At 39.3% G+C, this 15,715-nt stretch overlaps 1 long non-coding RNA gene across 1 annotated transcript in view; it reads left to right on the plus strand.

The window, feature by feature from the left end:
- LOC117801040 overlaps positions 1-15,715 on the plus strand; it is a 58,183-nt gene that overhangs the window by 17,543 nt on the left and 24,925 nt on the right. Inside the window, exon 3 of the long non-coding RNA XR_004623401.1 lies at positions 9,003-9,072. This is a non-coding gene — a long non-coding RNA (uncharacterized LOC117801040). The remainder of the gene's footprint in view (positions 1-9,002; positions 9,073-15,715) is intronic.

Here is a 15,715-nt window from a genome sequence, read left to right on the forward strand (position 1 = left end):
GGGGAAGCATGAGATGAACCCAAAATATATAGTACCAGAAATCAAATCAAGGGAATGCTCAAAGATTAAAAAAGACATGTCTAGAGGACACAGGAGCAGTCCTGAAGGGGCTGCCCGTGGCTACATTTGAGACAATTTGAGCATCCCAAAGGATAACATACATTAACATATATATCATATAATAACATATAACACCTTAATAATATATTACATTATGTATTATAATAATATAATAACATATAACACATTGAATTTTTAAAAGTCCCATAGTGATACTAAAAAAAAAAAAAGCAAAGCAGGAAGAGGGAGGAAAGCTCTTCTTTACAGAAGAATGCCAACAAATATACATAGAAGGGATGATAAAATTACAAATTTACCATTTTTCAACCACCAGTGCAAGAATTGATTCAGGTAAAGATCATCAATAGTGGCTGTTAAGTAGACTTATTGTGGGGCTCATTTCACAGTATATACGTGTGTTGAACCATTATGTTGTACACCTGAAACTAATATAATTGTTATATGTCAATTATATCTCAATTTAAAAATAGAAGACTAAAAAATGATTGTCAATGGTGAACTGTTATTGGAGAGTACAGTATTCATATATCTCAAAATTTCACATCATAGATTGCTTATTAATTACAAAGAGAAAAGATATCTTTACAATGAATAAATTCAGCAGTTGCCACCCAACCAAGGGATTAAACTTAGCATCACCAATGCAGCAAATGACATCAGGTGTAGCTACTGTGATACAACAGGAAGTGTACATCACTTAGGTAGTATACTTGTCAAAAATATTTAACCTGCATCAAAATTTGAGGAACCAATATGAGAATCCAGATTGTTAAACATCCTTCAAGACTGCTGGCATGGGCTTTTGAAAAATTTCAATGTCATAAAACTGTTTAAAGACTTGGGAGAAGGGGACTATTTGAGAATGTAGGAGATAAAGAGACACGGAAGCTAAATGCAATCATAATCCTTGGTTTGGTCCTGGACTGAAAAAGATGACAAGCAAAGGATATTATTGGATCAGTAGAGAAAATATGAATAAGGATTCTGTATTAGATAATATTACATCAGTGTTTACTGGTGTGATAACAGTAACATAGAAAGATAGTATAATCATTGAATTTTTCAGATACATGCTGAAGTACTCAGGGTTGAAATGTCATGATACCTGTAACTTACATCAGACGGTTCAGCAAATAAACAATTTCTTGTAGTTTTATAATTTTAGGTTTCACATTTTGATGTATAGTCTATATTGAGTTAATTTTCAGGATCCGTGTGAGTTATGAATCAAAGTTAACTTCTTTGCATATGAATAGAAAATTGTGCCAACACTATTTATGGAAAGACTATCTTTTCTGTTCTTAATTGTCTTTGCACCTTGGCCAAAAATCAAGGGACCATGCATGGGGCACCTGGGTGACTCAGTTGGTTAAGTGGCTGACTCTTGACTTCAGCTCAGGTCATGAGCTCAGAGTCCTGGGATCGAGCCCCACACTGGGCTCCATGCTCAGCAGGGAGTCTGCTTGAGGATTCTCTCTCCCTCTCCCCCTCCCCCTCCCTCCCTCCCTCTCAAATAAATAAATAAATAAATCTTTAAAATAAAATCAGTGGACCATATGTGTGTGGGTCTATCTCTGGCCTCTCTATTCTGTTCCATAGATCTATTTGTTTTCCTTGATTCTGGTACCACAATGTCTTGATCACTATGGCTTTACAATATGTCTTGAAGTCAGATAGTGTAAGTACTCCAACTTTGTCCTGCCTTTTCAAAGTGTTTTAAGTATTCTAGAGTCTTGCCATTTTCATATTAATTTTCAAAACATCTTGTCAAATTCTAGAAAAATCCTGTGGGTATTCTGATTGGGAGAGCATTGACTCTATCAATTTGGAGAGAACTGACATGTGGACAATAGTGCAACTTCTGATCCATGAATGCAGTGTATTGCTCCATTTACTTAGGTCTTTTCAAGTTTCTTCCAGCAATATTTCATAGTTTTCAGGATACAAATATTAAACATCTTTGGTCAGGCTTATCCCTATTTCATATTTTTGACACTATTATAAATAGTATTTTAAAATTTCTAATTTTTGCTGGTATATAGAAATGCAATTGTACTTTGTATATTGATCTTGTATCTTCCAAGTTTTCTAAACTCACTAATTAGTTCTAGTAGCTTTTTTGTAGCTTCTTTAGGATTTTCTACATAGACAATGTCACCCATCAATAAAGACAGTTTTACTTCTTTCTTCCCAATTGGACACCATTTATTTCTTTTTCTTCCTTCTGTACTGGCTAGAACCCCCAGTATAAAGTTCAGTTAGAAGTAGTGGAGCAGACATCTTTGACTTATTCCTGATTTTGAAGGCAAAGCATTTAGTCTTTCACCATTAAGTATGATATCAGCTATAGGTTTCTTTGTAGATGCTATGTATCAAGTTGAGAAAGTTTTCTTCTATTCTTAGTTTGCTGAGACTTTTTTTTCAAAAATCAGGACTGGATATGGGAATTTGTCAAATGCTTTTTCCTCTGTCTATTGAAATAATCACAAGTAGATCATCTTTTAGTTTAAATTTATTTTCTGTGAGTACTTTAAAATGTTCTATACTAGCTTCTCACTTGCATAATATCTGACAAAACTCTGTGTCCTCCTTACTTCTATAACTGTGTGTAAAACATCATGTCTCAGATCTCTAAGATTTTCCCTTTATCACTAGTTTTAAGCAATTTGATTGTGATGTGCCTTGGGGTCATTTTCTTCATATTTCTTGTGTTTAAAATCCATTGAGTTTCTCAGAACTATGGGTTTATATTTTTTACCAAGTCTGAAAATACTCCAGGCATTCATTTTTCAAATATTTGTTATCTCCCCCACCCCACCTTTCCTTTCATGGCTCCAATTTCACACATATTTGGCTGCTTGAAGTTGTCCCATGCTGCAATAACTCTTTCTCTCTTGCTCCTCTCCTTCTTTTTAATCTTCTGTGCTTCCATTTGGATAGTTTCTATTTCTGTGTCTCTACATTCACTCATCTTTGCTTCCATGATGTCTCATCTGCTGTTAATCCCATCCACTGTATTTTTCATTTCGGACATGTTTGTTGTCACCTATAGCAGTTCAATTTAAAAAATTAAACTTCAACTAAAAAATCTTTCATATCTTTTTAATTATGTTTGAGATTTCTTCTAGTTTTTTGAATACATGGAATACACATATCATAACAATTTTACTGTCCTTATTTAGTAATGCTAGGTCATTTGAGGGTATGTTTTAATTGTTTAATTGATTTTTTCTTCTCTCATTGTGGTTGGAGGATGGGAATGGCCACTGTCCTGGCTCTGTATGAACCCTGGGACAGCTTATTCTTATCCTGTAACGTGATTCATTCTGTAGTCTCAGGTTGTTTCCCTACTCACATACTTGATCAGTTATGGACTGAAACCATGAAGGGAGCCCACTGTAGATCTCAGGTCCCTCTCTGCAATTTTCTCATCTCCAGTTCTCTATGATGAGAACTCTAGCCACGTTGGCTTACCTGGACACCCAGCTCCGTCTCCTCAAGTCAGGGAGACCACCGAGTCCTCTCTGTCTCAAGGGCTGGAAATTCTCTTCAGACATAAGCTGGCAATTCTAGGGATCACCCTGTTTGTTTTCCATCACTCAGAGACCACTGGCCTTCATTGCTTATTTCCAATCATCTTGAGAGCTCTTACTTCATGTATTTGTCCCGGTTTTTATTTTTGGTAAATCTAGTCTCTGATACTCCATCTTGGCCAGTAGCAGAAGCCACACATTATTGCTTTTATGCATTTTTAAATTTCCCCTGAGGCAGCCTCTAGCTGATCTGCTTTCCTGGGCTTATCTCCCACTTCATAATTACCAGTTTTGTTAGTGCTCTGGTTACAAAGTTGAATATGTTTTTCTCCATTTCCCTTTCATTTGAACATGCAATTTTATGGTATGCAGTGTTTCTGAGGAGTAAGTATATTGTGGTAGAGTGGTTATAACGTGCACAATTTAAGAACCTATGCTATGATTGGCATATATTTTAAGCAAAAGCAGAGAATACATAAAACTATATTTTTACTAACATTTTCAAAAAGAAACTAAATTGTTAGATCTTTGAGGGTAAGTTTCATTTTGTGTTAATCACTGTATCTTTGCCTTTCCCATAGTGCCCAGCACATTGATCCTCAAGACCATTTGTTGATATATGAGTAGTCCAGGAATATATTATTTTCATTCCTATGATTATGACTAGCCTATATGAACTGTCATACTGTAAATTAGGTATCCCACCAGGCACTTTATACAATATCTAATTCAGTCTTCACTGCTGCCCTATGATACAGAGATTTTGTCCCTCTTTATAGACAGAGAAATAGATTCAAGAAAGATTTATCTTGCTCAAGATCCCACATCTAGAAACTGATGCTATTGAGATTCTAAACCCAGGTCTTTCTGATTCCAGAGCCCAAGCTCCTTGTACGGCTTTGTCCTCTGTTTCATGAAACATGACAAACCTTAGTGGTTCTTTTCTCTAACAGGAATTCTCTTATTTCCTTTCATTCTCTTAAAGAAGGGAATTTTTAAAAAACCACTCTAGGACAAGACAGTCCAATGTGCAGCAGAATTGGTAAAAGAAGCATGCACCTTGAATTTTCTGAATTTACTCATGGATCAGATTTGAGTGGAGGGTGATTTCACATGACTTTATTATACCTGAAAACCAGGAAGAGATTATGTTCAATAAACACAATAAACCAAAAATATGCCAGAATCCCTACGTCCTTTTAAAACAACCTTACGGTTTCTGCCAATAGAGATATACTTACCCCTCAGGCACCACCCCAGTTCTTTCAGTCATGACAGGAAACGTTCACTCAGAGACTCTTGCCGGAGCTATGCAAGGGTTTCTCTTAGGAAGGGCCTAAACTCAATGAAAAATGGAGTTTTGATCTCAAATAGTTTTCTTAATAATGTTGTGGTATGGGCTAAGTAGGCATGTTCCCTGAAAAGGAGAGGATAAAATTATATTGACCTCACAATGGCGCATTTTACGGTCTCCCACATGTTGCTCCTCCACAACCAGGAAGCTAGAATTCATATAACTTGGGGGTTGGGCCTGAGCCTGCGGGGGCCATAAGCAGGAGCTGGTCAGTGTAAGAAGTCAAGGAACACGAGCCCAGATTATCCTCACCAGGGAAAAAGAAGCCCGTGTTCGTGGACAGGGCCCAGAGTTTATCTGAATTGCCTTCCATTTCTGCCAAGGTTTAGCATCAGGTCACTGGTGCTTATCACTGTGGCAATGAGGGATTATTTTTATTAAGCGTTTCGTGTTTGCCTAAGAGCTTTAAGTCATTAATCATTTAACTCTTGTTCCCCATGAGACTTTTGTGAAGTAAATGGGGAAGGAATAACACAATTCTTATTTCACAGATAGAGAAACTGAAGCATTTTTGTTTGCCACTATTACCCACTGAAAGAGTTAAAGCCATGCATTAGAATTTGAGAGAACCAGGCCAGGCGTCTGAGGAGCTTTTGTTTCACCACAGAAGTCAGGTTTTCTGTTTTTATACAAAATGAACTTGCATTTTTTTTCATTTTGGAACCAACATGATCTATACTGAGGTGTACTGAAGAAAAAAACAGACTTCACTTCCTTTCATATAGTATGAACATTTTACTGAGTTCCCACAAAAATTTTGGAATCCAAATATGCATTTAAGTTTAAGTAGTAAAGATTGTAAGGCATTGCTAATCTTGAGTTTTCTAATAAGAGAGAGCATATAAGCAAATACATCCAGTGTGGTTGTGAATAGCCAATAGCAAGTTATAAAGGGACTTATAATGAGAAGATGACATGAGGATTTTGCTGCCTGGAATGAATGTGGTGGGCTTCTTGGAGGAGGTGTGTTGTGAATTTTAATTAAAAAAGAAAGATTTCAGAGACGGTATGTTCTTCCATGCAGTTGAATCGAAATATCTTTCCTGTTCCTTTAATGGAGTGTAAACACCACCAAAAAATTGTCAAATATCACAAGAAGGAGTTGACCAAGAGGTCTACAGGGCACATTTCATACTAATGGAGAGGAAATTAAGAAAAGTTTTCTGGCAGTGAGATCTTTCATATCTATTAACAACGAGGTGGTTCAGGGGGCAGATGGATTAGGGTGGGAAAGAGAAGGGTGTCAGTGGAAGCCTTTTATTTTTTTATTTATTAATATTTTTTTAATGTTTTTTATTACATTATGTTAGTCACCATACAGTACATCCCTGGTTTCTGATGCAAGGTTTGATGATTCATTAGTTGCGTAACACCCAGTGCACCATGCAATATCAAAATCCTGGAGGACAACATAGGCAACAACCTCTATAACATCGGCCAAAGCAACCTTTTTCATGACACATCTCCAAAGGCAAGAGAAACAAAAGATAAAATGAACATATGGGACTTCATCAAAATAAAAACCTTCTACACAGCCAAGGAAACAGTCAAAAAAACTAAGAGGCAGCCCACGGAATGGGAGAATATATTTGCAAATGATGCTACAGATAAAAGACTGGTATCCAAGATCTACAAAGAACTTTTCAAACTTAATACGTGAGAAACAAATAAACAAATCATAAAATGGGCAGAAGATATGAACAGATACTTTTCCAATGATGACATACAAATGGCTAACAGACACATGAAAAAATGTTCAAAATCATTAGCCATCAGGGAAATTCAAATCAAAGCCCCACTAAGATACCACCTTACGCCAGTTAGAATGGCAAAAATCAACAAGGCAGGAAACAGCAATTGCTGGAGAGGATGTGGAGAAAGGGGATCCCTCCTACATTGTTGGTGGGAATGCAGGTTGGTGCAGCCACTCTGGAAAAGAGTGTGGAGGTCCCTTAAAAAGTTAAAAATTGAGCTACCCTATGACCCAGCCATTGCACTACTGCGTATTTACCCCAAAGATTCAGACGTAGTGAAGAGAAGGGCCATATGCACCCCAATGTTCATAGCAGCATTGTCCACAATAGCTAAATCGTGGAAGGAGCCGAGATGCCCTTCAACAGATGACTGGATTAAGAAGCTGTGGTCCATATATACAATGGAATATTACTCAGCTATCAAAAAGAACGAGTTCTCAACATTTGCTGCAACGTGGACGGCACTGGAGGAGTAATGCTAAGTGAAATAAGTCAAGCGGAGAAAGACAATTATCATATGATTTCTCTCAGGTATGGAACATAAGAACTAGGAAGATCGGTAGGGGAAGAAAGGGATAAAGAAAGGGGGGTAATCAGAAGGGGGAGTGAAGCATGGGAGACTATGGACTCAGAAACAAACTGAGGGCTTCAGAGGGGAGGGGGTGGGGGAATGGGATAGACTGGTGATGGGTAGTGGAAGCCTTTTAAAACAGACTAGATAAAGCACAGAAAGATCACTTTAGGACTCAGCGTGCCCTCTGGTGGGGGTAGGGAATACAGTTAGGGCCAGGATTAATCTACTTCCTTTGGCGTAAGACGGACCCTGGATTCAAATCCATATGGAAACCATGACTAAACATCTCCAGTTCCTCTTTTCTAAAATGGTATCGACAAGGCCTACTTTATAAGTTGATGAGTGAAATGAAAAAAAAAATGGTTAAGTGTTTACATGGCGCATATCACCAGAAGCAAATTTGGATTATACTGGGGCCTAAAGCTTATACAATATTGGAGGCCTTCTTTAAGAAAGAGAATACACAAGTGTGATTACAAAATTAGATAATAAAGTGAATATTTACTTAGACTAAGAACAGAAATCACAACAAATCACTTAAAAAAACACAACAAACAAATATCACAAATGTCACAAAATTCAGGAAAACAACATGATGTTTTATTAGCTACCTGGAATACTTGTTTTGTGTGTGTACACATACACATGACAGAAATATATATGCGCTGTATATTCTGATGGCCTCTTCATTTGACAAAAATTCTGTAATATATAGAAAGAATGAGAACATATTTTAACTTTCTCATATGATTGATCAAAATTTGCTTATTATTATTGATTAGAAAATTTTTTTCAGCATCACAACTTGCTTGTAGTGTCACATAAAATTTTATGATTGTTGTCAACTTTGGGAAAAGTTCTATCAAGATTTTTCATGAAAGAGTTGTAAGATTTAGGTAAGTCTTTCATGGGTTAGCTTCTGACTCTGTACAATTTAATTCTTGTTTCTCCTTTTCTGTCCTCTGAATCTCAGGGCTGGGCATTGTAGAGTACACTCATATCCCAGCATGATACACTCTGGGTCTCCAGCTCACTAAGTGAACAGATGATGATAAGAGTGTTGAAATCCATCCGACAATCCGGGGGCTAGCATCAACTATACACAAAAGTGATGTGAACTACATAGTACATCCCACACCACTCAAGCTAAATGTATCTTCAACTCAACTCCAAAGCCAACCGACACAAAGGGAGATGTGGCAGAGGGGAAGTCAGTCACCAGTTAACAAACTAGTGTTAAACACTTTAATTCTGTAAACTTTACAAAAACATATAACCATGCCCACACATTGATAGAGCACCTACCAGGGCCTTGGAAGGGTCTCATGCTGTTAGCTTCATGGCTCACCACCTCTACATGCCCTATGAGTGCGCTGAACAATTCTGTCCCCCACGCTGGCAAGTATTACTCAAAGTGAGCAAGATGGTGGTAGGGATTTGGGGTTTCAAATTCAGGAGACTCTGGAAGGCAACAACTTGTCCAAACACAGAAATGAGATATGTCTTATTCTGCAGTGTTGAATCTAAATTAAACTGAGTTTTGAAGATATGATGGTGGCATATCAGAAGGAAACTCTTTGTTCTTCCTGTATTTTGCTGGGTTACCCCCTCCAACTCCCACCAACATCAGCTGGTTACATTTGAGTTCACAACTCCTCTTTGAAATCACTGTGTTTTACCTGACTCTGAACTCTTTCATCTTTCAGAAAATCCCTTCTTGAAGCACCATGATCCCCTTAGAGCACTGTGATACCTGGAGGTGGTAGAAATAAGCTGGTAAGTTTGTCGAACCTGCCTCAGGACCACTCCATGTGGTCCTGGGCTGAGATACTTTTGAGGCTGGTGCAAGCAGCAGTGGAGAGGGGGGCCTAGTGGTGTGGTGGTCATTCCAGAAATGTAACCTCTCAGAAACGTGCTACCCAGCCTCTTATAAGAAGGGTAAAACAAATAAAGCTGCTGCCTATTTGGAACATACGCTGGCTCCTTCCACATCTGCAGGACATTTAGCTCCTTGCATCTGGTAATGTTTGTGCAAATATAATTCCATATTCACTAATAATTCCTGGGGCTAAAGGCCCCCCCTCGGGTAACCTTGTTAATATTCTCTCAAGGCCTGGTGTGAACGCCTCATAGCATTTTGATTAGAATTCAATCTTGTGTTTTTTTCCCTCTCTGTCTCTTTCTCCCTCTCTCCTCTCATGCTTTTCTGGCCCCTGGTTTCCTGGCCACCCACATCAGGAGACGTTCTCCCTCCCTTCCACTCTCCATTCTCAGTTTCAAGGAATTTCCTTGTGTCAAAGGCAAAGTGTGATTGACATATTTTTCCCCTCTTAAGCGCAGTCATCTCAGTGTTTGATTTAACTATCTCCTTATGGGGCTCGTACAATCATTACCTGGGTGAAAAGGAGACCTTCTGCTCACCCTCACGCTCAGACCCACGTAGCTCAGTATTTTTGTAGACTTTTAAATTGCTGCTCTCCTTCCTCTTTTTTCTACCCTTTTCTTTCTTTTTTGGTTGGCACTAGCAAATGATTCCCTGGTGTGTTGTACCCTGAGCCTTAAAGGATTTTAGTTATCTGCAAACAGGTAAACCAGCTGCCTCCTGCCAGTGCCCTCTGCCTGCCAAGAAAAGCATTTGCTGTTCTTTAGATCCAGGGGAAAGAATGAATACAGAATGAGCTGTCTAGTTTTGAATTCACCAACTTTAGGCTGTTGTGTTCCTTTGGTTCCTTAGCCTTCCAGCGTGTTTGTCTCTCAGGAGAAGAAAAGAGAAAACAAAAACAAAAGCAAATTAGCCATAGCATGAAGAATTGTATTTAAACCCAAGAGGAATTTCTTGGCAGCAAAGTTCTTAATGTTGGAGTGATTCTGGAATGCATGCACCCTCTTTCAGGCTGCCTTATCATTGAATTACTATGGGTTCTAAGGGTTTCTGCCTGAAGGGGATGAACTAGATGACCTTGGAAGGTCACTTGCAACTTTTCAATTCAACAGCAATCCCTGTCTTTTCTGTGAAGGGCCACACTTCTCATAGTATTGGAGCAGACTCTGTCCTAAGGGGATTGCTCATGCCTCTCTAGAGAAGCCTGAATCATATCTCCTACTGCTGATTATGATAAGCTGCCTACTCAAAGCTCCCAATTGCAGGCAGCTCTGTTGTCATGCAATAATTGCATTCTTAAGTAACCTCCTTGCTCCAATCCCATTGTTTCCGAAGGAAACGAAGTGATAAAAGATAGAGCCTTGGATTAGCAGTAACAAAGTTGGTATTTTTTCCTGCAGGAATTTCAGTGGTAAAGATAGTTTCAATAAAAAGCTACCTGTATATAGCTATACTATTTTAACTCCTTGGGCAAAGCATTCAGAGCGACATTTCACTTTTAATCAGGAGTAATGGCCTATGTGTAGTGATTACTAAAAGCACTCTTATTAACATAGCGTGACATAAGTACTTGCTTGTCGTAATTATGATCTGTGTTATGATAAACAAAGCATAATGCCAACCAAGCAAAGCAGGCATATGTTCTTATGTTGAGAGTTATAGCAGTATGTGTACTATACATTGTGCTTTGATTGACATTATATCTCATTACTTTAGGAAAACTTGGCTATAGAGGAAATGCCAGTACTCCCTATTATGTAAACACTCATAAGAATCCATGTCAGTCCATGGTTCTCCCAGACCACTATCCGAGTCTGAAAGTAGAATGGTGGGATTGTTTGTGGAAAGTCATGAATACCCTAAAAAACACTGGCTTGAAAAGGTTAAGATGGACTCTAAGACATTTGTAGGTTATAATATCCTATTAGATTCCCAAGAGCCACTCATTTGAAGTCAGGACCCATAAGAACTCATGTGGTCCATAATGTCTCTCAATCTTTTCTCTACCCAATTTATATTTTCGTCCTGTACAGGAGGAGTGGTTATGTGATGTGTATCAGCTTCTTTCAAACTCAAGTTTCACCAAGTCTGGTATTCCAGAATTTGGTTAAATAGTCTATAGTTCTCCATTTCTTTATCCTCCATGACTTAGAAAACTTAAATCAGATTTTTACTGCACTCTCCACCCATCCACTCATTCCCTCCACCACTACTTTCATCTTTCCAGATGGATAAATAGAAGTTTTCAAAGCTCGTCCTCATGTAGAATCCCTTCCTCTCTTCCTAAATGTTGTAGTTGTTGATGACCAGAAAATTCTTTCATACCTAAATCATGGTGACTGGCATTGCATATCTCAATATATGTTGTTTAGGCTGGGATTTTTTTTTTAAAGATTTATTTATTTAAGAGAAAGAAGAGAGAGAGAGAGTGAGCAGGAAGAGTGGCAGAGGGAGATGAGAGAGAGAATCCTCAAGCAGGCTCCCCGCCGGAGCACAGAGACTGACTCAATCCCAGGACCCTGAGGTCATGCTGTGAGCCAAAATCAAGAGTCAAACACTGAACTGACTGAGCCAACCAGGCACCCTGGGGATTTTTTTTTTTTTTTCCAGAAGAGTAGGTATGACATCCACATCCTCTTACTCAGTTTTTCTGCAATTTTTCTGTGTTTAAGGTAATGAAACCAACTTTATTAGATAATTACCATTAATAAATTAAAACTAATATCAGAAATTTCCAATTTTTTGAGCAGGGGGAATAATTTTTCAAATGAACATTTATATGGAATGCAAAAATATGAATATGTTTTAAGCTATGTGATATTTGGTGACCAAATCCTAGCCCTTTTGGCCTCCCTCTGGTCTCTGAGGTACTCCACAAAACTCGAGAGTGCCTCAAAACATGCTTTGAAAATCACCAAGCTTACCAAAGCGAGCACCAACCACTGTTTACTGGAATTTAGTCTAAAATGCATGCATCCGCATCTTCTTAACCAATTCTTTCTTTACAGAATATATGGTTTTGAAATGCATCCTTTATTTCGGGTCTCACCTGTCCATGGCTGTAAATGCGGCCACGTACATAGTTCAGCACGAAGTTCACCCTCACCTGAACAACAGCAGTCCCAGCCCGCTTCTGTTCCTACCCTCTCATGTTTCTCATGGAGTCTCTAAAAAAGGTCTTGCTTGTTTCCCTCTCGTCAGTCAGGGCCACTTTGATCCAGGGTCTCTGCTACTCCAGAAAACTCTGTGTGGTTCTGTGCAGCCAGTGCTGTCTGAAGTCACTGCAGCGATCGACCACCATAGCCTCTGGGTGCTGCTCTCCCTTCTGCCCAAGAGTGGATGTCGATCCTCTTTTGAAGACCTCACAGAGCAGCCAAGAACAGATTGTAATGCGTAATGTCACTTTTTTGGTACAGCTCCAGATAAAACGAAAAGGGAACATACACCAAAATCATCCTTCAGCTAACAGCTAGCCATCCTTATGCAGTCTGCTACAGGCTACACTTCTGCCCTGATACTGCAGAAAAACTTTCCACCTAATATCCGTGCTTTTCTTGTTTTGTTAGAGAAAAACAATTTTGTTTGAGATGGTGATGAACCATGCTTAAAAGGATATCTTTCCCAGCCTTTCTTGCAGCTAGGCATGGTCACAAGACTAACCCAAGTGGCTAACCCTATAGAAGTGGACTTCTGGGAAGATTCCTTGCAGGGGCTGGTAAAACTGGGAGTTGCTTCCTTTTTCCCTTCCTGCTGCCTGAAATGAGTGTCTGATGACATGGGTTATGGCAAACATATTGGAACATGAGGTGGTCTTGAGACTGGAAGCCAGATGCTGAGGACAGTAGAGCAGAAGGAAGGTGGAGTCACTGATTACTTGGGGAAGTCACCATAGTATCCTTGGAAGAATCACTTCTGGACTTCTTCATGTGCGTTTGGGTGTTCTGTAATCTGTAGGCAAACCTAATCATGGCACAACAGTGATGAGCCTGCTTTCCTCCCTTGCTATTGGGTGTGCTCGACTCCTGACTGGTTGCATATGGCAGAGTCCAGCTCTTATCCATTATGTGGGAAAGCCCTTTAGCATGGCTAGCCTCACCAGAGCTGCTTCTCAAGAGAACCAGAGCCCAGAAAGAAGTCATTCTCTCCTTACCCACAGTCTAGGACCCAACTGCCAGTTTTTCATCTCCTCACCCAGAAGCCTTTTCAGCATAATTGAGAATTATAATTATTATTCCTTCAGACCCTCTTACTCTGCCCACGGGGGTGTGGCCTCACGTGCTACTGCCAATAGTAAGCACATCGGGCCCAGTTTCAGCCACAGCTCAGTTCCTTCGTCTGATAAATGGGGAAAACTTTAAATAAACATAAACCACAAATGGTTTTAAAATATACTCTTAGGTATTAGTTTTGGAATCCCTACCAGAGTGCTTCTTAAATTTTATTTTTGGCTCATCTTGGTTTTGGCTCATCTTGCCCATCTGTGCATCTTCTTAGATATAGAGCAAAACATGGATATTAACCCAGAAATGCACACACAGACTGTTGCATTTACACATACATGCACACAGAGATTTTTATATAGACTACCATATCGCTGTGTATATCCATAAGCATATATCCTGGCACACTGATATGCACATTCAAAGGAATCTGGACTGAGGTTTAATTAATAGGAAATATAAGGGATGGGATAGATACAGCAGCTAAAAAGACAATGCAGGTAGATTCGAAATGAGCAAAGTAACCTCCATGTTTCTCATTTTTGATGGCATTACAGTAATGTAAATTTTCTATGCACTCCAGGTATAAGCCTAATGAGATACTGATTAGAGAAATGGGCCTGATGGATATCCCAGTACTGTTGCTGAGCAGGTCTGTGTCGACCTGCCATCTCAACAGTCACTTCTTGATAGTAGAACCATCATGCGCTATCATGAACTCCTTGATAATAGCAGGGAAGGGCAATCTTGTTTTCCAGTGTTATCATAGTCACCCAGCAAGATTTTGAAATATGAACGAATGATTCATATACTCTGCAAGGACCCCCCCCCTTGCAAGACCTTCGGACCATCATTGAGTATGTTTATGGAAGGGAGAGAAAGCAAGCTAAGTGGGCACTTGGATCCAGGAGATGACAGAGGGAAAGGGAGCTAAAGTCAAGCCTCTGTGCTGACATCTGACCCCTGGCCTGGGAGCTGATGTGGGCTTTACAAAGGTGAAAATTTTCTAGGATGTTGTGCAAGGAACAAGACATCCATTGCTTTCCTGGAGAGGATCCTCTGGAGATATAGACAGACAGAAAGACCGAGACACTTTGTTTTTCTTTTCATAATTTCGTTTTTTCCCTATTTATGTCCATGAATGTTCTTCTCCTGTCTGGGTGTTTGAATACTTATATGTGCTAACCACAGCCTGGCCCCGCTGTCACTTAGCCAAATTACACACATTTCGGTCTTTTCATCTTTCTTTATGAACCAGCCTCTCCAGTCTATTTAATCATGTTGGCAGTTCTTTTCTGAATTCCACACAATTTAAAAATAAGCTAAATTCTCCACCCCTGTGGATTGAAAAGCAGGCGGTTGCGAACCCATGCAGAGCTCCAGCCTTGGTTTGAGGCGTGTAGAGGAAAGATATCCCCCTGTCTCAAACTCTCTATTCCGCAGCTTGGAAAGGGCCAGGGGAGGCGGGGAAGGGGCAGGAAACTTGGCTGGTCAGAGCTGGAGATCAGGGTGACCGTGCTGGGGTTTGTTTTCAAATTAGGTGATGGTCCAATTTGGTTCAGAACCCAAAAGGTACAAAAAATATATGTACAAGGAACAGAAAGTATTGCATCTGTGCTTGCCACCTACTCACCCAGCTCTCAAGAAGCACCCAAAGTTTCCTATCTCTGTATCATTCCAGAGATATTTTACGCACAGGCAACCAAATAGGTGTTTGTGTGTGCGTGTGTATCTCCCCACCTCCATTTTTATACCAATGGTGATATACTATATACATTGCTCTCCTCTTCGCTCTTTCTCTTAGCAATATATCTTGCAGGTCTGGAGGTTGGTCCATATTCACACATAAAAAACTTCTTCAGTACTTTCTACAGCTATAGAGTATCTATACCATAAATGTGCGGTAATTCTGTGGCTCACAGTTAATGAGCATTTATATTATTTCTGACTTTTTATAGTCACTATCAACAAACATCTAGGGATCTTAGCAATTTTTTATTCCCAGCAATGTCTCTCTGAATAACTTACACATTTTGAACATGTGTGAGTAGGTATGTAGGATAAAATTCCTGGGTTGAAAGGTATGTGCATCAGGTCGTCTAGCTCAAATCTGACTGATTTGTCAAATTACACACCCATCCCTAACGTGTGGGAATATCTGCGTCCCCATACCCACACACATAGATAATTTTTTAAAGCTTTGACAATCTGATAGGGGTGAAGAGTATGTCATCTTTGTGTATTTCTTTCTTTTTTTTTAATGATTTTTTATTATATTATGTTAGTCACCATACAGTACATCCCCGGATTCCGATGT

This window comes from Ailuropoda melanoleuca, chromosome 2, assembly GCF_002007445.2.
Source record: "Ailuropoda melanoleuca isolate Jingjing chromosome 2, ASM200744v2, whole genome shotgun sequence".
NCBI lineage: Eukaryota > Metazoa > Chordata > Mammalia > Carnivora > Ursidae > Ailuropoda > Ailuropoda melanoleuca.